Below are 24,191 nucleotides of genomic sequence, written 5' to 3'. Positions count from 1 at the left end.
CCTAATTACATAGTCTGGGATAAATATCGATCCCCATGTATGAGAGATTGATGAGAATGCACAACAGAGAAGGTACGCTTTTCCTTTTACATTCATAACCGAAGCATTGAAAAGGAAAAAATGCATCCGATGCTCACGTTTTGTGTGAGCTTATCGTTGTCCTTTGTAAATGCTGGCTTCTGATTCTTTTCTCGCCTTGTTAGTCCCTCCTTAGTACCGCCTTGTCTTCATATGAAACCTACCATTGGGACTGGCCCTTTTAATTCAGTTGCGACTCGGCATGTTTATTTCTGTCTGTAAACACTATTTTCTTAAGAGTTTCTGATCATGCAGGAACGATGTGCGGCGCCATGCTCGCTCTCACTTGCAAAAGGGGCTGCCCACACCATTATTAGCTCAAATGAATGAATCAGAACTGTGTCTTAATGTCCACTCTCATGTCACCTTAAAGATAATTACTATTTTATATATCACGCATAACGAGCCAAGATGTCGACCCGATGTACAAGCGTATTTTTAAAAATAATTCTTTAATGTCATTAAATAGTCAAACGCGTATCACCGGTTATGTGAGGTTTTTTTGTACAGTGATTTATTTTTCACTCGCAGCACCCCTGGGCTCCAGCATCAACAGGGACTCCTCCTCCGCTCTGACTCCAGTGCATGCAGACAGCGCAACCTTTTCACCCAGCACAGTCCAGAGATAGGGAGTGGATCTGTCACTCAGACCCTGCAGGTTACACCAGTGCGCGATGGTCTGGACTCTGGAGTAACTTCTTGAAGCAAAATGGAAAGATGGCGCAGGGCATGTTCCGCCGAAGTCCAACAGCCCCATTCCCCACATTGCAGTGAAACCAAGCGGGCTTCGTTGTACAGCTGCTAGCTGAAGGACCGCGAGTGGTGTTTTAAAAATGACATGTATTGTAACATTTTGCTTTTCATTTCCAGTTAGTCTTATAAAGGCATCAGCCCCTGTTTAGAATGAGCTAACACAGTGCTGGCTGTTTATTAGCACAGTCAACGCGTAGAGTCTTGCTTGAACAGAGATAAAACCATCCTTCTGCACATGTGGGTGTAATGTGTGTCCAGTTTTCGGAGCCCGACTGAAGACGGTATTCCCACCTGTCAACACTGCACTCAATCCTATAGGCTCCGGCGTCAGACAACAGAGCTATCTTCAAGCTGATCAGGTCACACAGCAGACTATCCTCACTGCACTAATTTTAAATGTTCAGGCCCCCTCAGACAGCAGAGCTACCCACCAGAGAACACTGCAACACTTGTAGGCGCATGCCTCAAGTAGCAGAGCAGCCCCGTGCTTGGTGTTAAAGCTACGTTGCACGATCAGTAGTTTTCATCCACAGAGGCATTGCCATTGTGCCATGGCCAAAATACAAGATAGGAAAATGGGTCCTTTCCAAACAGATTTTGTTGGGGTATGATATCTCCCCATAACCCTGGCCCCTGGTGCAACTGCTGGAGTACTGATAGCTAATCCATGTGCCTTTTCTCTTCATTTTGATGTTTGCTGAATGTGGCTGGATTGCATTCTGCACGATCGTGCATGAAACCCCGGCTTTTGCCTTAGCATTGTGCTTGAGAAGGCGGGCAGGGCCCGCACCAATCTCCTGGTGCTCTTGCATGTGTCACGAATCACGGCTCCGATCGGAAGCAACATTTATACGTCCTTTTGCCACTTGTGCCGCGATAATAAACACGCGTGTAGAGGGTAATATAGGAGTGTGTGCTGGAACAAAACATTCAGCAGTAAAATGAGTTAGACTGGCGGGTTAATGGCCAACATGTAATTGTGGAGAACGTGCACGTGTAACCATGTTCTTTTTTTACTGTTACAGATACACTACGTGACAGAGTTTGTATGTATAATCACGCATGCTTTATTAGTGGCAGCGTTTTGTTGATTTAATTTTTAATTTTCACATTTAGGTTTAATAGGAGTGGCAAACAAAGGGCTGGTCCCTGTGTGATCCGGATGAAGAGCTAGGGGTAGGCTCGAAACATGTTGAGCTTACACTGAACTCCTACCCATTACAGTTAGATTTTTTCCGTGTAACACCCCCTTTTAGATATACCAACCTAGGAGCGATAAAGTATTGGAGCCCACTAGCAAGGTATTTTTAATCACTTTAACCCACTCCACCACACTGTGAACCACACATAGTCTTCCATTCCAAGTGCTCCTACGTAGTTTCCGTAAGTCGTAGCATGCCCCAGTTCGTAGAGAACTGGGATGGCCCCAATGATGAAGCATGCCACTGTGGGGAAACCCTGGTGAGTGAGGGGACTCAAGAAAGAAATGTTTCTTTCCTGAAGGCAATTTCTGATCATATCGATTCGGAGCCTTTCTTTTAACTGGGTACTCTAACCCGAGACTTCGGGTTTCATTTGGAACATTTTCAAGAATATACATGCTAACGTGTATGTGCAGGATCAATCAATCAGGGATTTGTGAGGGTCTCCAGGCTCTGGGGTGGGGGATATCTGGCTAATGTGGTTAAACTGTTATCTTTTTGTGAAGGGTAAAATGATCTTCGCGTCAAGTATGTTCTCTCCAATTCATATATGTGTATTGGAGACTGGAGAACATACGTATTTGTGTTGGCTGACAGAGGTGTGTACTTGTACATCTGTGTGCTGGGTTATTCGTGTGTGTCTGCTAATATGTAAGTGTGTATACTGTGAATACATCTGTGTGTGCTAAAATAATATGTCTGTGCGTGCGAGGCAATGAGGCATGAGTGCGGTGGAAGTGTATTAGAGGAGTGGAATTGGCCTAACGGCCAGAGCTGCCGACTTGTAAGCTGGAGAACGAGGTTCGGGTCTCTGCATAGGCTCAACATCCTGTGATTTGGGCAAATCATTTTAATCTTCCCGTGCCTACCAAAAAACAAGCATTTGCAATGCAATAGGTCTTGCATTTATGCGAGTTTGAGCTATTGGCATTGTGAATGACAATGCCTTTTATTTATGTTTTGGTTTTTAAAACCTAAATAAAAGCCATTGTCATTTACAATGCCAATTGCTTAAACTCTCCAAATTGCGAGACCTATTGCATTGCAAATGCGTGTTATTGGACTGAATTCTGGTGCTTATAGTTCACTTGTTTTCTTATTATAAATTTTAGATTACAGAACAAGAATGCAAAGAAAAAAACGCCCTGGACTGGCTACTCGCATCAAATTAATGCACCTGGAACACAGCTTATATGAAACATATGTCGAAACTATGGTACATATCTGTACATTGGCACTAACTGTGATGTCTAAATCTAACTGCGGTCGATACAGTGCTATATATAGCTAACATATGGACTAGGGAACTAATGGGTAGAGGGACTTGGTCAAAGGTGCAGCACTGGCAACTCCCATGGGCTTTGCCAGCTGAACCAATTTGGATCCTCGCGTTTTTTTAATTTTACATATTTAGCACTGCTGTACAGCAGTAGACTGATATATATTTTAAGAAAGGAGGCTTAATTCAACACAAAAACACAAGACGTAATTTAGTTTGCAAGAAAGTTCAGCAACAATCAACCAGAATAGGCATATGGGTATAACTGTAAAAGCACAAAGGAGCATCAAGTTTGCAAAAATGAGACACCTCAAATACCAGTACATTCTTATTTGACAAGAACACTTATTCCGTTAATTTACTGAAGTATATATAAGACTGAGCATGGGAGCGGAATCCCCAAGAAACTAGTGACAAACCTATTTTTAAGGGTCTTTTCATAAGTAGATTATGGTTCCCAAGGTTTAAAAGAAAAGTTCCTAGGCCCAAAGTTTAGCTTCGAGGTCCAAGTTAAGCGCTATCGAAAATCAGGGTGCCAAATACCCAGGCTGTGTAGTCTTGAATGTACCCCATTCCTCTTTAATCCACCAGCAGGCACTCCCTGCTCCTTTATCTCACTCTAGCAGATCTGTTTTCATCCGTTTTCTCCACTTTGTCATTAGTTTAAAGATTTTCTCTTCCTCCTCCTTTCCTCTTTGTATGCTTTTCTGTCTCTTTCTCTGCATGAAAGTTTGCGGAGGAGAAATGAGAGCTGGTCACCAGAAACGAGTGTCGGTGGGCCCCACCTACAACCACTGGCTAAATGTAAGCTCTAACGGTTTCCCTTTGTTACTAATTATTTCAAGTGTGTCTCCAGAACCAACAAAAAGACTAGTACTATTTTCCCTTCCCATTCAGCATTTTGGTGTGCGCCTCATGCCTTCCTGGACATTTCGGAGATAAAAACCACACAGGCCATCCTGGAACAAAATCCCTTTTCAATTACCAAAAGCAAGCTCAAGTCCAATTTAAATGTCTCACTTAGGAGTAACCATTATGAAGAAACTCTTTGCCAGAGAAAACATACTACAAAATAAAGGAAACTATACAGAGGAAGGCCAACAATAGACGAATATGATACAATGGGAATAATATGACTGTATACTTCCTTACCACACCTAACAATTGCATAACCAAAAACTCTCATTAAAACACTTCAGGGCATGCATCGTGGATAACACGGTCTACCAGTTTAACTTTAAGAAGAGGGTCCAACTAATCTGAATGTCCACTGTGGCTTACCAAAACTGTTAAGCATACAATACATCCAGTGGGAAGCCATCTATTTGCCCATATGCCCACGTATTCCTCCCTATGCCTAAACCCCATCTCTTTAGTTTTCCAATGATTCGTTTATGGAGTATCGTGAGAACAGAAGGTCAAGTAGGTATTGAAGGATCACTGTAATTGCATTGCTGTGTGATAACAAGGGACAGTGTTGTCAGAACAGAACAAGGCTGCCCTTTGTTACCCATTCCAGGCTCCTTGGCTTTTTTGCACAGGCACATACCCACGTTTGATAATCTCCCTCTTTGCAGAAGTGTAGCTTGGGGATATAAGTGCACATCACTTGCTAAATGCCTGGACTCACTGAGACAACACAAAAATCATGGATATGGAATCATGAGACAAGATTTCCAAACTGCTTAAGAGTTGGCTCTCCCTAACATTCCATTTAATTCTGTTGTGTTTAACTCACCAATATCTTTAAACAAAGGAATATATGCATCAGAAGTTGGTTTACAAGATAAGTATAACTAAGCAATTAAAAACGAAGTAAAAAGGGGGAGGAGCCTAGCCTGCAACCATGATGGCCGTCTAAACCCTCGGCTCCGCCGACCCTCTCGTTTTCCCTCCGAATAGCTACTGATCCTGCAAGTTATCCTGTGACCGCGTTGATGTTTCGGAACCGGGAAGTGCTCCTGACTCCAACGGTGCGCTCCCCGGCGTGCTCCCTGCAGCAGACGCGACAGAGCGTCCTTGTTTCCTTTCTGATCGGAATGGCGGTGACCGGGTCTTTGTTCCTCGGAGATGGCCGGCTCTGATTACGACAACAGCGGCCACTGACGACGGTGCGGGTTCGGCCTGCGGAGAGCGGCTGCAGTACTGCTTTTCTCGCCGCAACGCGCTATCCTGGCCAGTTCACCTCCACGCTCGCAACAATGTTGCCGCGGCCAGTGATACACAGTGTCCTTTCTCCAGCCTGTAGACGGCTTTGAGTGCCTCTTCGCCTTCCAGCGCTGTGGTGGGTGCCATTTTGGACCGAGCGCTCGGCGCTCGCAACTGACGACCCCAGGCTGCTACTAAGGGTATTTACGACGACCGGCGCTGCACTGCAACTGAGTGCGGTGTCATAACGGAGTGAGTGGCCCCTGGACCCCTGACGTGGCTGTGCTCTGCGGTGTGATGTCCGGCTGCTAACAATGGATGTCGACGAACAGTTTCGGGGTCTGGCATATGTTTGTGAGCCCCATGTGCAGGAAGCAGCAGCATCCGCGTCTCCTGCGGCATCTTTGGCGATTGGTGATATTCTGAGCGCTTTGGGTACTTTGCGAGCTGCCCTATCTGAAAATGCCCGGGACCTGGGGGACCGACTAGATGCCATTCTGCCCGCAGTGCCCTCGACTGGCTGTGTTGGTTTTCGTGAACTGAGCACTTCGCCACACCCTGTGCTCGGCTACTGTGAACTGCCTACCCTGATCTACATGGAGGCGTCGGAGGTCCAAGATCTTGATACCGCCGCGGTATTGCCTGTAATGGTTATGGTGCAGTGTGTGGTTTCTGGACTTGTGCAATGGCTGGGGAATCGTCTTTGGACGCCATGCCGGGCAACTCCTTTGTGTTCTACTGGCGTGTCTTTCTGCCCTATCCTGGATTTGCTACTATTGCTTTGGCTGGTCGACGTTCGAAGATTGCTGCTGTGTGGTTCCCTTTTTTGTGCAGCCGTTGACCACAGGACATTGAGGTGGACAGACCTTGGTGGACAGTGCCCTGTATTGTGGTTGTCATTTCGTCTGCTTTTTCCGTCCAAGATGGCTGCTCTACGATTGTACCTCGTCGTCGCGCTCGATCGGAAGGGACAAGGTTGATGATGTTTTTCCTTTTTTGCTTCCTGTTGCTTGTTCTGATTGGATAGTGATGGACGGACTGGGGAGTTAGACGTTGGTTATGCATCGGTTTCGGGGTCCCCGGGGGGGGGGCGGCCGAGATTACATATGTTGGCTATTTTGTTTACAAATGTTTGTTCCTCCTCTGATCTTCTCTGATTCCTTTTTCTTTCTTTCTTTTTCTACTTCTGTATTTCGGGTATTCTTTCTGGGCGACAGACACGCTGCTGGGGGGGGGTGGCCGTAGCCTCTGCATGCGTGTAGGGTGGGGGGGAGGGGTCTTCTTTTGTCCGTTTCAGTTTCTATGGGCCTTCTTTTTCTTTCCTTTTATATTCTTTATTTTTCCCCTTTTTTCTTGGGTTGTGGGTTGGATCGATACGGGGTGGGTAGCGACTGGCACGTATCGTGCTGTGGGATTGTTTACCCTTTTGTGTTATCTGTATGCCGCCATTTTGATTTAGATTTCCTGCTTGCTGGATCTCTTTTAGTGGCAGTCGCCCGCTTATGTTTTAGACGGATTGTATGGACTTCGATCCTTCTCAGCTCCTACTTTTTTCGTTATACTTTATAAAATTTTAAAATGAACCTTCACTTCTTCTATTTCTCGGTAATACACATGTTTCCAGTGTAATTCAGGATGATTCTACTTTGTTCCGATATGTTACCGAGTCACCATATAGATTGCTACGTTGACCCACAAGATTTCGAGGCCGGCCGGATGGTTGTAGGCCCGTATTTGTTTGCCAATACTGCGTAATAAAGGTTTTAAAAAATAAAAATAAAAAAAATAAAAAACGAAGTAAAAAGATAGCATTAACACATAACAAGAGCAATTAGACAAGACATGCAATGGTTAGCCCTGTTAATGTTTAAGGTAAAACATGTCTGAACAGAGCCAAGCAGAAATATATATTCCAGGTTAGAATGTATAAAAACACGATTGGTCAGTACTTAAAACAGAAAATATTAGACTGCAAGGATTATGACTTTTTTTTAAAAGATGCCTCAACAGGCACAAATAAGAGTCAAATCTTGGAAAAAGCAAGCCCTACAAATACAAAAGAAGATATTTATTCCCAGCTAAATTAAAAGGACCAAAATAAGGGAGGCTTGCAGATATATATCTATGAGTGGATTCGAACAGACGCATAAGGCCTGTGACATTTTAAGACAGCCCATCATAGCCATAAATTAATAAACATTCATCACAGCGAAGTAAAGTTCATCCCCCAAATGTAAAAAACTATTTACCCCATCATGTGTACTGCAAGACGAAAATTAAAAATAGGTAAAGAGCAATATCTAGACCCAAATGTCTGTTTACTATTTGAATAGTGAGGAAACATTATTATAATGTCAATAATTCATACATCCTCAGACCTACCCTCAATGTCAAAGACAAAAACAAACATGGGTCACAGATCAGATATACGTAAAGCTGTTTTCACCGGACCCAAAAGGAGCACTGAGCGTTTACCTATGGATAAACTTAGTTTATTTTGTAACAACGAAAAGGTGGCATATGAGGGCACCCACAACCAAACACACAGGAAGACATCATCAGCAACATCTCCCACTAAGGATATTAGGGTTTCTTGAGGAATAGTCATGCTTATGACATCTTTAATAAAAACACACTTTCCCTCTACCATGTCAGCTTCATATTCATCCTCAATGATCTGAGGGGAATGTGAAGCTTTACTCATTTTGTCGAGCTAAAGTACCACAACGATTCTGACAGCCCGTCTCAAGATCCAACTCACAACAGTTCATATACTGCAACGTGTCTGGAGTCCCTCCTTTCCTCAAGTTGTAAACAATAAGGATATCATTTACTGTGTTATCTGTGGGTCACATTGAGCGTCCATGGACATCAAGTAACGTGCACCAAATGTATTCACTTGGGATTTAAGAGCAAAGCTATATCTGCAGTTATTGCAATACACTACTCTCCAACACGCCAAAATCAATTTCACATTGCTCAAAATCATAGGCCTGCCTTTATTCGTGAATGTGTTCTTCTTCCCACCTTCCAAAGATGAAACTTTGTTTATATTTAGCTTTGGCGCATGATCAGTATTGACTAAACACAGAGACACAAAAAGTATGAGGAGGCTTCATACAATCTCAAAGCTCATACCCAGCATGAAGGCACATTCAGAACAGCCATGAGAGCCACATGATTAACCCATCTCATTCTTCAATAACTATAATCGAGATAGAGAGTTCAAAGAACAAATGAGAATACATATTTCTCAATGTCAAGTAAAGAGAACTCCTCACCTATCCTTAGCTATGATCAACCTCATGCAAAATACTTTTGGGCACTTGAGCTTCAACGTAAAACTAGAAAGCCTTTTTGAACATATTCAATAGTTTTCACAGAAAAATTATTTGTGAGATAACACTTATTTTTAAAGAGTTTTAACGAAACACCTGTTCATCAAGAGGAACCTCACTAAGTAATTCTTAGTAAATAGAGCTTTAGAAAGCAATTCTTTTGTTAGTGAGATATTAATGACAGAGAGAAAAAGGCTATCTCTGATTAGATGGTCAGAGGTTTAAAGAACAATGAAAGACAGATCTTCAAGTCTCCATCCAAGTTGCATACTACTAATAAGCAGTTTTTTTTAAGTGCTTTACTGGAAGTGGTTGAAAAGTGGAACATACTGTGTAGTCCTGGGTAAAATTCTCTCCACTAAGAGAAGATATCAACAGTGAAAAAGTCAAGCAGGAACTCTTATAGATTCTTAAGGTTTTTTGTATAGGTGAGTGGTCAATTAGGTCTTAAAAGGGATATCTGTTAATGTTCAAGGTTAATTACTTACAAAAATAGTGGCAAAGTCTAAAAAGTGTTTTTTGGGGCAATGTGACTTCAGAATGCATTTTGTATAGTAGGCTGTATTTCCCTGGCAAACAGGAATCAATGCCGGCATGCTACTAGTAAGCACACCATTTCATAATTTGGTATGTGTGTATGTGTATATATATTACCTACTGGTGGTCGCCAGTAGGTAGTTATAGTTAGGACCAAAGATTCCACAGGAAAAGTTTTTGTTTTGACAATTACTTTGGCACCGCTTGACGAATCTTCATGAAATGTTAAAAAAAAACTTCCCCTTTTTGGTTCCACTGCTGTGTTGAAAGTTTCAGGGTGATCCATCAAGTGGGGCAGAGATGAAAGGGGGGTACCAAAATGTACTTTCCCCATGTAATGTCTAAGGAGATATTTCATTTTTTTAACACGACTATAGCCTGAACCGCTGAAGGGAATTACACCAAATTTGTCAGAAATCTAGATGTTGGTCCAGAAAGCCTGCTTATTGTGATTTGGTGTAAATCTGATCAGTGGTTTCAGAGATAGTTACATAGATATAAAAGTATAAAAAATATAGATATCTGGTAGCACAAAATTCTACTGAAATGTGATTGGCTGCCAACACTTCAACTAGGAAATACTGGCAAGCCATTTTGGGAAACGGTTGAACCGAGTCCCACTAAAACACAAAAAGAAAAGGGGGCAGGCAGAAACACCCTGACCACCTAGGCCTCCGCAGGGCCAAAAATAACATTATTTTTGTTCAGTGGAATTCGCGGGTCTGGACGAAACAATTTTTAAAATTAAGCAAGGTCTGCTGCCCTTCATTATTAATTGGCCCATGGATGAGCCAGGTCCCAGGGGTACTGCACAAATAAAGAAGTGGCTCATTATGCCCCAGGAACCACCTCCCTGGGGATTCATTTAAATATTAGTGAGGGGTTGCCTATTCCGCAACCTCCATGCCCTGCGGACCACCACCTCCCCAGGGGAAAATGTGAATGTTAATGAGGGCAGACCGGAGGGCACGTCCGGCCTCCCTCCATAGCCCCACGGACCTCAACCTCCCTATGGCAAAAGAAAACAAATGCGGGTGCTGCACGCCTCCGCGTAGCCCCGGAGAATCCCACCTCCCTGGCACTTAAATGGAATTAGAGAGGAGGCCTATGGGGCACTGCCTGGGACCGCTACCTCCGCGGGGCAACACATTAAAATTAAATACGCCCTTTCCTTGAGCCAGTAATGTCCATGGGGACTACCACCCCCCAGAGCCAGCTCCTGCAATGTCCTAGGGAGCCCATCCTCTGGACATTGCAGTTTGCTATGGCTTGGCGGGAGCGAAACCATAGCAAACACTGCTCTGCTTTGAGTAGGCGACAGCAGAAAATGCTCTCACTTACACACGGCGGAGCAGAATTGCTTTTACACACAAGGAGCAGCTCCCTATGTGTAAAAACAATGCCAGCTCCGGCGGGAGGCATCAAGCCGGCAGGGACCGCGGGGGTCTTGAGGCTACCCCCAGGTTCCCCAACCTTCAAAAAGTGGGTGCCCTGGGTGGGACCAGGGCACCCACACCAACCACACTTCAGGCTGGGGATGGAGTTCCTGGGGTCAAAAATCGGCCTAGGAGGGTAGTTATACTTGGCGCCGCTTGACAAATCTTCATGAAATGTACAAAATATGTCCACTTTTTGGTTTCACTGCTGTGTTGAAAGTGTCAGGGTGATCCATCAAGGGGGGGCCGAGAAAATAGAGGGTCCCAAATCGTGCCCACAAAGCCATACCCACAATCACTCACTCCCCCACATCCCCTCACACACACACACACACACTAGCTCATATGGCCCCAGCCACTGCCTCACCCACTCACTCACCTATACAAGCAGTCACACAACCCCTCACCCCACCCACACAGACACTCAGACAACAGGTATTCAGACAACCAATCAATAACCCATACAGCGACTCACGTACCCACTCACACACCCATACAGCCACTTAGTCACCAACTGGCAGGCTGATACAAACATTCACACAAACATTCACACAACCAGTCACTCACCCATACATTCACTAAAAAACACCTAATCACTCACTTATATAGTCAGTCACGCACCCACTGAATCATCCATACAGACACTCGTACACCCACTGATTCACCAATACACCTTGGTATATATATTTCACAGTGATAAACTTTTTAAAAACACTTGCCATCACAGAATGATGTCATCAGTGATGTAATTTGTGATGTCATCAGTGATGTCACTGACCATGTCATGAGTGATATAATATGTAAAAGATGATGCGGCACAAACAAAAGCGTTGGATCCTCGGTGGGCCAGGTCCCAGGGCATGTGCAAATATATAGGAGGGGGCGCACAGGCCCCCTTCTATAATCCCAAAAGCCCCGGGGACCACCACCTCCCCGAGGCATATTTTATAATTTATGGGGGTTGCAACACGGCAATCCCGCCTCCTGGGGACAGTCACTTCCCCAGGGCAAATGTTTTATTAATGCAGGGGCCCCGCGCCGCCTCACCACGGCCCCGGGGACCGCCACCTGCCCGGGGCTAAATATATTAATGCATTAATGCAGGGGGGGCTTTATGGATCAGAGAAGGGGGGGCATGCGCCCCTCCTACATATTTGCACATGCCCCAGGACCTGGCCATCACCACGGTCCTCCTACGCTTCGGTTTTTTTTTTTTGTTTTTGCCACAATCTCTTTTGCATACCATGATTCAGCATTATCAAGTTTTTTACTTTAAGTACAACATGGCAGAGGACAGTGTAAAAACATGTTGCCACAAAAGTGAAGCACGTGAAAATTACCTATATGCCCTATATTAATTTCTCATGAAATAAAATAGTGTATATCAATCTTCTGAAGATAAATGGTTATAGGTGTCTCTCCAAAGCTAGATTTCCGTGGGAAATTGTAATTTAATTCGGAAAAAAATGTATAGAAAAGATCTAGGATTTATTTCAGTTAATTGCCAAGCTAAAATTCAACAGAATGAGAACTCTCAAATCTGTGCCATTCTGCTGTTCTTACTGAAAAAAACTTAAGCAGGGTAGGTCTCCTCTCACCACGATATCTCTCTTTTTTAACACTGAAAGGTCATTCCTTGGTAACAGTGAAAGTGAACATTGTCTGGGAATACCATCTAGATGGCAGACGTATGCCTCCCCATGAAAACAATAAATAACAGAGGTCTCAGTGATCTAAGAAATGTATGGGATTTTGAAAATTTGTGTTGTTTCGGCTCAACTTGACAAGCTTGATTCCTCTTCAACTTCTTTCCTTTTTAATGAAGTCTATCTGTACAGCACCATGCAGTATTCCTGCCTTGCTCATGTTCCCTTCTTGCCCATTTGGCATCATTTTACTCATTTGAGAGAATCTCTGCTTTGTGCATGTTGCCATATGTTTTATTAGGCCTTCTCTGCCTACCACCTGTTTATGGGGTACACCTGTCTAGGTTGGTGCTGCGTAAGTTCCCGTGTTTTACTCCCACAGCCAGCAATTCCCCACCGAGACCACCATATCACAATATCACAAAGGTAAAGTATTGCCTCTACCTGCCCCTAGAATAACAGAAACAGAACACAGGACCTGCAGAGAAAACTACAACTGTCAGATAATAAAATTATATTTCACGCTCCACCTCTGACATCACAGCTTTCATCACACTGCAAGGAATTTCACCTTAACACAGGTTAAGGGCACCTCTTTGGTCAATCAGTCACAACACTAAAATGCTTCCTACATAGGATCACTACAAATGAAGCACTCTGGCAACGGGGGCGTGGCTAGCAGCCGATGCGGACGGACGCAGCCTAGAGAGGCTCCCGACCCTCAGCCCAATTATCCGTATTTAATCCGGACTCAGACGTGGAATCCCCGTGAAACTCGGGTCGATCCCACGATTACTACCTGTGCCTGCTCTGGCCGAGTGGCGTGCCGGTGGGACCACCGTAGCGGGCGAACCAGCCAGCGGAGTGCCCGGGACGAAGGAACATAAGATGGCGGCCTGAAAGTGATCGGCGGCGGCGGACAGACGGCGGTTCCATTCCGGAGCCCAACTGCACGGGCTTTGCGGGACTAAAGGCGAACGTGCGCAGGACTGGGCCCGATTTGGCGCTCCGGTAGATCCGAACTTTTGGGGAGCCGGTGCCGAGCCCTAGCGGCGTGGAGAGGTCCCAGCCCGCAGAGGCCAAACTTTACGCCCCGGCTTGAGGGCCTGCAACCCCTGGAAGTGGCGCCCCACCGACTGGAGAAGCGGCAAGACGACCACCACGAGTAAAGGGGAAACGGACCGGAGTGCCTGCGACGCCTGCGGCGGTTAGCTGCGGGACTGCAGTGCGGTCACAACGACAATGACCGGCAGCTACCGGAGGCTCCGACCCCGAGGCTCTGAGACCCGCAGGTGAGGGAACAGCGAGGGAGGCACACAGGGATCGCCCGGGGGGCCCGCCTGACCCACTCTAACGCAGCCAGTGGGGGACCTGCACGGCCTCAACGGGATCCTGCCTACCTGGGAACTGCACTGTGCGCCCCAACCCTAGACCCGACTGCCCTGCGGGTGCACCCCGGTCCCGAAGACTGACAGAACGGAGGCAGGCCCACCACCGGACGGCTAGTGAAGAGCACCGGGCGTGGGGTGCACCGTCAAGCGAGGGCCCCGCCTCACCGGGGACAGTTACACCCGGACCCCGACATCAGAGTCTCCTACCACCGGGGGTGCGACATCAGCCTAAGCGCCCGACGTGGCAACTGGGGTAAAGCTATAGAGACCCAAACCGAGGCTTCAGGCCTACTGCGACACCACCGGCGTGGAACCCCTGCGCTGACCAGTGTGGTGTCCTGGGAGTAGGCGGCGACAGGAGGGACTGCCCCATCCCGGGGAAGAAAACTCGACTCCCCGGCTTTGGGGCCTGCTCCCCCCCTGCACACGCAAGAACCCGACCAGGGGTCCGGCGCAGCAACCAGTGAGGCACACGTCCGCAGCGAAGAACCGCCTGAAGGAGCAGCGTCCCAAGTAGGTGATCGGGGAACCAGAGCCGAGCGTAAAAAAGGGATCCGAACGCGGCTGGGCTCTACCACCGGGAAGGGCGCCCACAGAAACTCCTACTGCTCCCCTGAGAGGTGAACACACTGCCGAAGCGGCGAGGTCCTTGGGACCTAACAGACACCTCCGACAAAGGGATGACAACCTCCGCAAAACGTGAAACGCAGCCACCTGGACACCGAGCACTTCTGCTGAGGAGCACGCATCGGCCACCTACTGCGAGAACCGGCTACCAACGACTGCCTTGGCGGTGCCCACTGATCCTACGGGGGCGCGATGGGAAAACCGCGGGGCCCAAAGGGGGATGGCGGCCCGACCACGGACGCTCCAGAGGACACTCAACAACCCACGTCGGAGTTGCAGCTGATGCAAGACAAGATCCTCAAAGCCATTGCAGCCACGAAGGATGCCTTACACCGAGACATTGCTCAGGTATCGACGGGGCTGGGGCTCTTAAGGGCTGACCACGGGAAATTGGCCGACAGGGTCAAAGGGACAGAGGTCACTCTGAAGGAAATCGTGCCGGAACATAAAGCACTGACAGGGAAGCTCACCGAAGCGTTGGACCGCATACAGGCGCTGGAGAGGCGGGCGGAAGACGCCGAAAATCGCAGTCGACGGAACAATGTGCGCCTAGTGGGCCTTCCGGAGAAAAAAGAAGGGGCAGACATGATGGGTTACCTTGACGAATGGCTGAGGACAGTGGTAGCCCCAGAGGGCCTATCCCCCTTCTTCACTTTAGAGCGAGCGCACCGAGTACCAGCCAGACCCCCAAATCCGGGCCTACCCCCTCGACCGGTGGTGATTAAACTACTTCACTACAGGGACAGAGATTGGCTACTACAACGGGCACGAGAAATGGGTCCCTTCCAAGTAGACAATAGTAAAGTCACATTATTCCCGGATTACACCTTTGAAACTCAAAGACAACGTGCCTCCTTCCTGTCCATTAAGAAAGAACTGCGCACAGAGGGGCTACAATACTCGCTCTTATTCCCGGCCAGGCTCCGAGTAATAGTGGATGGAAAAGCTTTATTCTTCACGACATCGGCGGAGGCGTGGGCCTGGTGGGACACTTATAAAGCTGGGACGGATGAGGCCCGCATCAGAGCTGCAGACGAGCTCCAAAGGCGCCCAGCGAGAAAATCCAAGAGACTCCGGAAGCGTAGGCAAGACCCGAAAAAAACGACGGAATCTCAGACGGGAGAGGAGCGGAAAGCAGCACTGCAAGCAGTGAAGGAGGTTTTGGGCGCGACCTCAACGCCACTGGAGAGAGAATTGAACTCAGAAGAGTTAGGAACGGGCTCGGAGACTGAATTATCAGAGGTAGACAGCACTAGGGGTCCGAAAGTCACCCCACAAACAGCGGAAGAAATCTTCGGCAGCTGAAAAGGAAACGTGAGGAACCGGCTGTGGCAGAAACAACTGGTATGGCGCACATGAACACTAGAGCAGGCGGCCGTAAGACTGAATTACGTGAGTCTGGATGTACACTGAAGGGCGGGGGAACAGGGAAGGTAACTGAGCGTAGCGGAAGCTAGTACATGCACCCAGAGGCCCATAAGGCCACCGCAGTACAGACTGCGGAGTAAAACTGTTTGAGAGCACGTTGCTCACCAGTTTGGATGGGGATAACTCTTTTGCAGTTAGGTCCTGTTCTGGGGGGGGGGGGCAGAGAGGTTGGGGTGACTCAGGGTAAAGTTGGGGGAGAGGGGGGAGGAACTGAGCTGGAGGGAAACTGGGCTCAGAGAAGGGGATTTGAGGGTTTGCTGGGGGGAGGCGGGATTGGTGTCAAACCTGTTGTCTGGTCACAAAGGGACATGGACCTCGTCCGAAACCGACAGGACAATGGATAATGTGGGGTCGTTAAAATGCGTGTCCTGTAATGTGCGGGGTCTGAACTCAATGGCGAGGAGACACAAGATCCACTCCTACCTAGTCCGTAGAGGAGTCCACATAGCCTTCCTACAAGAGACCCATTTAACTAAAAAAGAGGGTGTTGCACTGCAAAGGCGTTGGAGGGGGCACCTGTTCTGCACCGAGTACTCAGCGTTTGCTAGGGGAGTGCTGGTATGGATTCGTGCAGGGGTTCCATTCCAGGTCACTAGGCACACTGTAGACTCAGAAGGGAGATTTGTAGCAGTCGAGGGCTTACTCAGGGGTCGCCATATTGCACTCTGCAGCATCTATGCACCAAACGTAGAGCAGGCATCATATTACACTAGGCTTTCCAGAATATTGGCTTCCTATTTCACCGGGCCAGTGCTGATGGGAGGGTACTTCAACTCTATTGCGGATACCACATTGGATAGATCGCACCCACCGCTGCACACCTCCCCAGTACACAGACTAGCGAAACATAGGTCAGACTGGCAGGGGAAGTGGGACCTGACAGATGTATGGCGAGTTCAACATCCAACGGAGAGGGACTACTCCTTCTACTCCAGCATACACGACCTCCACGTTCGCTTGGATGCCTTTCTATGCTCTCAGCCGGTACTACCGATGGTGGCCCGGACCGAATATTTAACACGCACGATATCGGACCACAACCCCTTGCTCCTCACACTAGACTGGATGAACGAAGTTACACGGATTCCGATGTGGCGGCTTCGGCCTGATACGTTGGATGACCCACCGTTCCGCGCAGCGTTGGGGGACAGGATCTCCCAATACTTTGCGGAGAATGAGGGTACTGCTTCCTCCAGAGCTATGGAATGGGACGCGCTAAAGGTAGTGGTGAGGGGGCACTGTATAGGGAAATTCGCGGGTGCGCGTAGGACACTAATGGATGATTTAGACAAAGCTGAGCGGACACAGAGTAGCAGAAAGAGAACGACCCAACCGCTCCGAACTCCAGGAAAGGGTATGTGCTGCGCGAGAGGCGGTAGCAGTGGAGGTGGAGCGCCTCCGCAGCTTTGACTACAAAACATACCTGACCAAAACTCTTGCTGAGGGGGATAAAACGGGGACGCTCCTAGCCTGGCTAGCCAATCCCAATAGGGGCAATACCCCAATACTGTCCCTCAAAGGGTCGAGTGGCGAAGCCTACAACACTCAACCGGACATATTGAATTGCTTTAGGGCATACTATGAATGACTGTATAGCAGAGACCTGGAGAACCGACACGAGGCGATAGATGCCCTGCTGACCGGGATACAGCTTCCTCACCTAGAACAGGAACAAACTGATGCCATCGGTGGCCCGATCACCTTAACAGAAATTAGAGGGGCCATAAAGGGAATGGCGCGCAATAAAACACCAGGAATGGACGGACTGCCCATCGAGTTCTATAGGAAATACATAGATCTACTAGCCCCCAGACTTCAAATAATATATAGTGAAGCCAAACAGAAGGGTGAGTTATCCCACTCGATGCGCGAGGCGATTATGATTCCCCTACTAAAACCGCGTAGGGAGAACACAGACCCGGCTTCGTACCGACCATTGTCAATGTTGACAACAGATTATAAAATCTTAAGCACCATCCTAGCCACTAGACTGGTGGCCCATATGCAAGACCTAATCCATAGGGACCAATCGGGATTCATTCCGACCAGAAACACGTCGCACAACATCCGCAGGCTGCTTCGGCTAATAGCGAATCCTCCACCGAACGCGAGAGCCCCCATGGTATTGGCGGTCGATATCGAAAAGGCCTTCGGTAGCCTGGAGTGGAGTTACTTATACAAGGTGATGCAAAGTTTTGGCCTGGGCGAGGATTACATACAATGGACTAAGGTGCTCTATGCGTCGGCGGGTGCTAGAGTGCGGGTGGGAGCTTTGATATCCGATCGGTATGAGGTACACAGGGGAACTAGACAGGGATGTGAACTCTCTCCTCTATTGTTTGCTCTTGCAGTGGAGCCTTTAGCGGCGATGGCTAGTAGTGGTGAGTATTAACGCGGATTGGCGGTTGGAGGGACCCACCATTATATATCGTTGTACGCAGACGACCTCCTGTTGTTCTTGGAAAACGCCGAGGAGGCTGTGGAAGGTGCGGAGGAGCTGCTAGCGCGCTTCAGAGACGTCTCTGGTTTAAAAGTGAATTGGGCGAAAACTTGCCTCTTCCCCATCCGAAAGGCGGAAAAGTGTTCCCTGGCCCGTCCCGGGCTACGCTGGGAGCCTGACTGCCTGCACTACCTCGGGGTATATATCTACCACGAGCCCGCAGATCTACTGGATGGCAATATAGACCGCTGTATCCGAGCGCTGCAAGGTAACATGTCCTTCTGGGCCACCCTCCCTTTATCCGTGACCGGCCGGGTATCACTGCTCAAAATGATAGCCCTGCCACGATTGTTGTACTACTTTCGGACCCTTCCCATATGGATACCAGGAGCGATCTTTAAACGCCTAAAGTCCTTGATGGTGTCCTTCCTGTGGGGAACGGGCAGGCGGAGAATAGCGTTGGCGACTCTGACCCGCCCGAAGAACGAGGGGGGACTGGCAGTCCCTGACTTCGAGCTATATTACCTGGCAGCGCAACTACAGTTCTTCACGCAAGAGGTAGCGAGGGTATACCGGGGCCCGGAGCGGGAGAGGGACACCGGCACCCCCCGCCACGTGCTAGCTTATATAACCTTACAACAGAAGCTGGTACTTGGAGGGCTGTCCCATGAGGCACGGACGCTGAGACTATGTTAGAACCGCATGCAAAAGCGTGCCGGCCCTGACCACCCGTATGCGCCCGAAATCCCGATAGGCATGATAACAGCGCTGCCACATGGTGGAGACTGGTCGAGACTCCAACTCTGGGAGGAGGCTGGACTACAAATGGTAGGAGACCTCTATGACGACGGAGTACCAACACCCTACCAGACCCTGCAAGAGCGGTACGACCTCCCAAGTTTAAGTTTAAGTTTAAAATATTTGTAAAGCGCGACATACACCTGAGCGGTTTCTTGGCGCTAAGATAGCAGACAGCCTAAATGGCGGGATCAATCGCTGGGGCATAAACTGAGGCAGGGGACAGAGGGTTTAAGACAGGAAGGCCTGGGTGAACAGAAAAGTTTTTAGGGATTTGCGGAAAATAGAATACTGGGTGAGGGATCTAAGATGGAGGGGAAGGGAATTCCAGAACGCAGGGGCGAGGGTAGAAAATTTAGTGCCGCCCTGTTTTTTTTCCCTGTAACGAGGAACTACTAAAAGATGTTGGGCCGAAGAACGGAGGTCTCTGCCGGGAACGTAGATTTTGATGGCTGAAGATATAAAGATGGGGGCCAGACCAGTCCTGGCCTGAAAAGCCATACAGCCTAGTTTAAACAAGGCGCGTTCCCGGACAGGGAGCCAGTGAAGGGTCTTTAAAAGGGAGAGGTATGGTGAAATTTGGGGAGACCAAAGGCAAGGCGAGCCGCCTGGTTCTGAACCAGTTGTAGCTTATGCAAGCTGTACTGAGGGATGCCATTGAACAGGACGTTCCCGTAGTCCAGACGGGACAGGACCAGTGCGGACATAATCAGTTTAAGTGCAGGAAAAGAAAAGAAGCGAGAAATAGAACGGATAGTACGGAGAGTGAGGAAACAAGAAGAAACCACCGAACCTATCCCAAGAGGTGACTATTTACTCCATGCAGCCGTGGTGAGGGCTATCCAGGCACACTGGGGGGAGGGACTGCTGGAACCCAAGACAGCATTAGCCTGCCAATACACGATGATGGCAGCAGGGACGTTCAAGGCAGTTACATGCCTTTACTCCAGACTGCATTCCGAAACTCTGCAGCCTCTTACGCGCCTCAAAACCCAATGGGAGGCTGACCTACAGAAGGAAATCCCAGATACAACGTGGTCCCAACTAGTTCAGAGAGCCAGGAACAGCACCAGAAACGCCCGCTTCCAATTGATACACCTTTACATTCTTCATAGGGCCTACCTCACCCCGAACAAAATAGCAACGTATTTTGGCGCAGAAAACGCAGCATGCCCCAGATGTGCGCAATTACATGCAGACTTGTTACACATGTTGAGGGACTGTCCACATTTACATGACTACTGGAGAGAGGTGGGAGGCACCCTGAACGAGGCGACAGACAGAACTGAACTATGACGGCGCGGTTGCTATATTACACTGGTTTCCACACACACGCAAAAACAAATTATCGAATAAATTTATAGACATGGGCTTGATTATTGCAAAAAGGGAGCTAACCAGGGGATGGAAATCAAGGGCGGCGCCGACACACCAGAGATGGCTGAATGAGTTCCTGAAATGGGCTGCGGCGGAGAGCACTATTAGGTACCAGCTGGCCCGGCGTAGACCAGATGAGAAAGCTCAGGAAGCGGCACTGGCGTGGGAAGTCCTGGTTCAAGCTCTCAGAGATTGTGCAGTGGAGAGTGAAGGGGAGGGGGAGGACGTAGATCCAGGGACCCTGGGGGAGGCGGCACCAAGCCAAGCACCTACACCAGACACATGAACACAATAACCGACTCAAGACTCCTGAGACTCCCAACACAGTTAGACATTCCGACACCAGGCACAGGTACGGACACCAGGGGGGGAGGGGGCGGAGAGTGGAGAAGGAGAGACACATCTCAGTTACGATAGCAGGCACGATACACGTTTAATGGGTGTTGGGGAGGGGGGGGGGGCGAAAAATGTTAAAAGTAGAGAGCGGTAGACCACTTGGGTTGACTGCACTAACCAGCTAAATCTAAAGGAGGCTGTTGTAGAGTGGAACGCCGCCCGGCCTCCGGGATGTGGGTTATAAGGCTGTGTGCATGCCAACCGGATGGAACTTAAGGGCCTACAATCCCGCGACACAATAACTGCGAATATGTTGTATTACTTGTACTGAACTCTGCAATAAAAATTGTTTAAAAAAAAAAATGAAGCACTCTGGCAACCACAATCTCCCTGAAGGTGTTCTGTGGTACCCCTCTGAAAAAGCACTTCGGCACCCCATAAAGGGTACGAGCCAAGGCACTCTAATTACCAAAACGCATTACCTCTTGCCCGAGAGGCCGTACCCAGAGGGTATGTAAGGCAGGCTCAGACTTTTTCAATTGGCAAAATCTCAGTGGCTACCGATGCGTAGTGCATGGTTCCTCTCGGTGTTCCTGCCAGCAGTAGTGAGATCGATACTTCAGCAGCCAAGGTATCTGCGGCCGTTATGAGTGGCACACTAAAGGAGTAAACACATCTGTCGTGTTTCGCCAATGCTTGTGCTCTTCTGGGCACACCTAGCAGACGCTGTGAAGCCGAAGGCAGTATTGGCAGAAATTCTCAGCTGAGGCAGCGCAGTGGTGTTAATATTTATCATTAAATATAAAGTGTTGTCGTGTGTCCTTCGTTCTTATAGGTTTATTAAGTAACAAGCTGAAGCAAAGTAAAAAGTTCACACAGAAGATACCTAATAGTGGGAGGACCCTGTTGAAACGAGCAGCATTTTTAAGCGTCAATTGTCTGGCAATCGGCTTGGCCTCTCTTTCTACCGCCTTCTACATCCAGTGCGACAACGGTGCTGTTCGACAATATATATCATAGCAAGGTTTACAACCTTTCTCCCAGAAAAGCCACGATTTACTAACTTGCAAGTCGCCAATAGAAAAGACAGGCAGCCACGCACACGTTCGTTATTAGCAAGGTCGTGGTGGTAGTAGTATTTGGTTTAAAAGCCCAAATGTGCACGAGAATAGTTTTTTTGCGACATGCCAGTGACGTCTTAGAGCAGGTGAATTATCAGAATCCCCCCACCACCCTCCGTCTACAAAATGGGCCCCGTGACCTCTGTCAGGATTCACTGGAAACGCGAATACATTCCTGCTTGCAGCAATAGTTACCCGGAGAGCAGAAGGCTGCGCAGCGTTGATGTCGATGCCACTGGCTGCAACCTGAGTTAATTAAAGCCTGTGAGGTCGGGCATGCACTGCCAGCGCATGTGCAAGTTTAGCATTAAGTGCCCTCTGCAAAGCTGCGTCTTAAAAGATTTCCCACCTGGCATCAGTGCACCTGCAGCAGTGGAGTTTCTTCTGAATATTCAGTTCAGCCAAGGGTACTATGGAGGGAAGCAGGCTGGGGGCACCTGGGAATTGCCCCCCTGACAAATTCTGTGAAATATGTTTTCTGCCTACCACACACACGAACAGCGTGGAGAAAGAAAGGCAGTGTTTTCTCTACGTCCTGGCAGCTCTCCGGCTGGAACCGCACTTTCTACACATTTCACTTGACTTGAGTCACCGATACAGTGACTACCATAAAATACAAAACACGTGATTCGGAATTTAAAATAGACATTTTATATTTAATATTGTACGTCAGTGTCACATAAAGAATACAAAGACTTTTTAACTAGTCGATATACCAAGCAACCGATGGGGATGTTAACCAGGTCTTGTGAACTTTTAATCTTGACGTACCCTAGCGGCATACACATCACCGCGCGCTTTTTATCACATTAGACAGTTGTAAAAAATAATAAGACCAATGACCGCACAGGCTGGCTTATCCTCAACCGGCTGCCCGTTTACATTAACACTTTCGCTTTAAATACTCGTCCAGAATGCTAATGTTACACTTCCACAGACGCCCGCCCTCTACTGCGTCCTTCCCATGAGATCAAAGCGAACATATCTACCTTTCCGCTGATTTTATTTCGTTTCCTCCGCGTTACAGCAACATCTCTGCGCCCTGTGCCGTTTCCACTCCCTCAGCCAGCCCTGTGCGCTGCTGTACAAATCCCATCTGTGTTTCTCCTTCGCTGCCGTTTGTCGGCATCAGCAGAATCCTATCTGGGGAGCTGCACCATCAGTGCACAGCAAGGTACCACACTTATTACTGCTCCGGAAATCGGAAGATGTAAGCCAGTCCCCGATTGGACACTTGAGTCAGCTTACCCTTCGCCACAGGAATCGGAATTTAATTGGGCCACACGATTTCCCACCCAATTATTTCTATCACTACACGTGCAGTTGTGATATTTGATACATGTGGTTCGCAGTTTAACAACATTGTCATAAATGCTAATGTAAATTATACTTAAAAATGTGTTTATTCCAGTATAATACACGTGGCCTTAGTCGGCAATCTTTATAAAACCCGGTCTCTAGTTTCCATATTACAGACTAATAGTGTCCTCACCAGTCACCTGTAATAGGAAAACGACGCAGCTGGTCAACTGTGTGATAAGTAATTACAGTTGAATTGTGACCTGGCAGTGCCAACTGCCAGAGACAGCAGACCATACAAAGGGCAGGACACGGAGCAGAATAACAACTGATATTTAAACAAGGAAAAAAGAACTAACTTTTCAGCACTCCAGAAAACGGTTTTATTATTTTTCTGAGATTATCTGGAAGGCGCCAATTATGACAAGGTGTTTATTTTATACACGGATATAGTTCATTACATGAAAGAAGGAATCTTAGAATATTACCAGACTTTATTAACTATAGTTGGTTTTTAAAAGTGACCTAGGCTCCATAAATTACTATTTGTATTAATATGTGTTTAATTTCCCATTAGATCTATTCAACATACTTGCAAACCTCCACAAGGCCCAACGATCCAGATGGAACACATCCTCTTCAGAATCCAGCCGCATAGACCCAGAAGAAAAAGCGCTGCAATGTCCAAAAAAGAGGCGACCCTCCCCAATATCCCCATGGCTCCACCAAATGAGAAACACAACAGGGTGACCAACTGCATGCTCATAAACTGCAGATCTGCGAACAAACACACAACAGAACTGGCAGAAAAAATCCTAATCCACGACAGACTTCACGTTCATCACAGAAACCTAGTTGAACAAATGCCCCCCCCCCCACCCCCCCAACTTCAATATGCTTGTACCCCCTGGTTCTCAATCATCAATAAAGACAGAAAGAATCAGCGAGGTGGGGGGA

General features: G+C 47.9%; 1 protein-coding gene across 3 annotated transcripts in view; it reads right to left on the bottom strand.

The window, feature by feature from the left end:
• The window catches only part of OSBPL1A (oxysterol binding protein like 1A), a 1,891,697-nt gene that overhangs the window by 1,092,059 nt on the left and 775,447 nt on the right, over positions 1–24,191 (bottom strand). For 2 of the 3 annotated variants that reach the window (XM_078687413.1, XM_078687414.1), the window contains exon 1: positions 22,925–23,112. The exons of the other annotated variant lie outside the window; for it this stretch is intronic. The gene's annotated coding sequence lies outside the window, so the exon portion shown is untranslated. Of the gene's footprint in view, positions 1–22,924; positions 23,113–24,191 lie in introns of those variants that run through there. 3 annotated transcript variants of the gene reach the window in all.

Source organism: Lissotriton helveticus, chromosome 4_1 (genome assembly GCF_964261635.1).
Source record: "Lissotriton helveticus chromosome 4_1, aLisHel1.1, whole genome shotgun sequence".
In the NCBI taxonomy this organism is placed as follows: Eukaryota; Metazoa; Chordata; class Amphibia; order Caudata; family Salamandridae; genus Lissotriton; species Lissotriton helveticus.
The sequence above is the reverse complement of the archived record's forward strand: the minus strand, read 5'-3'. Positions and strand labels throughout refer to the sequence as shown.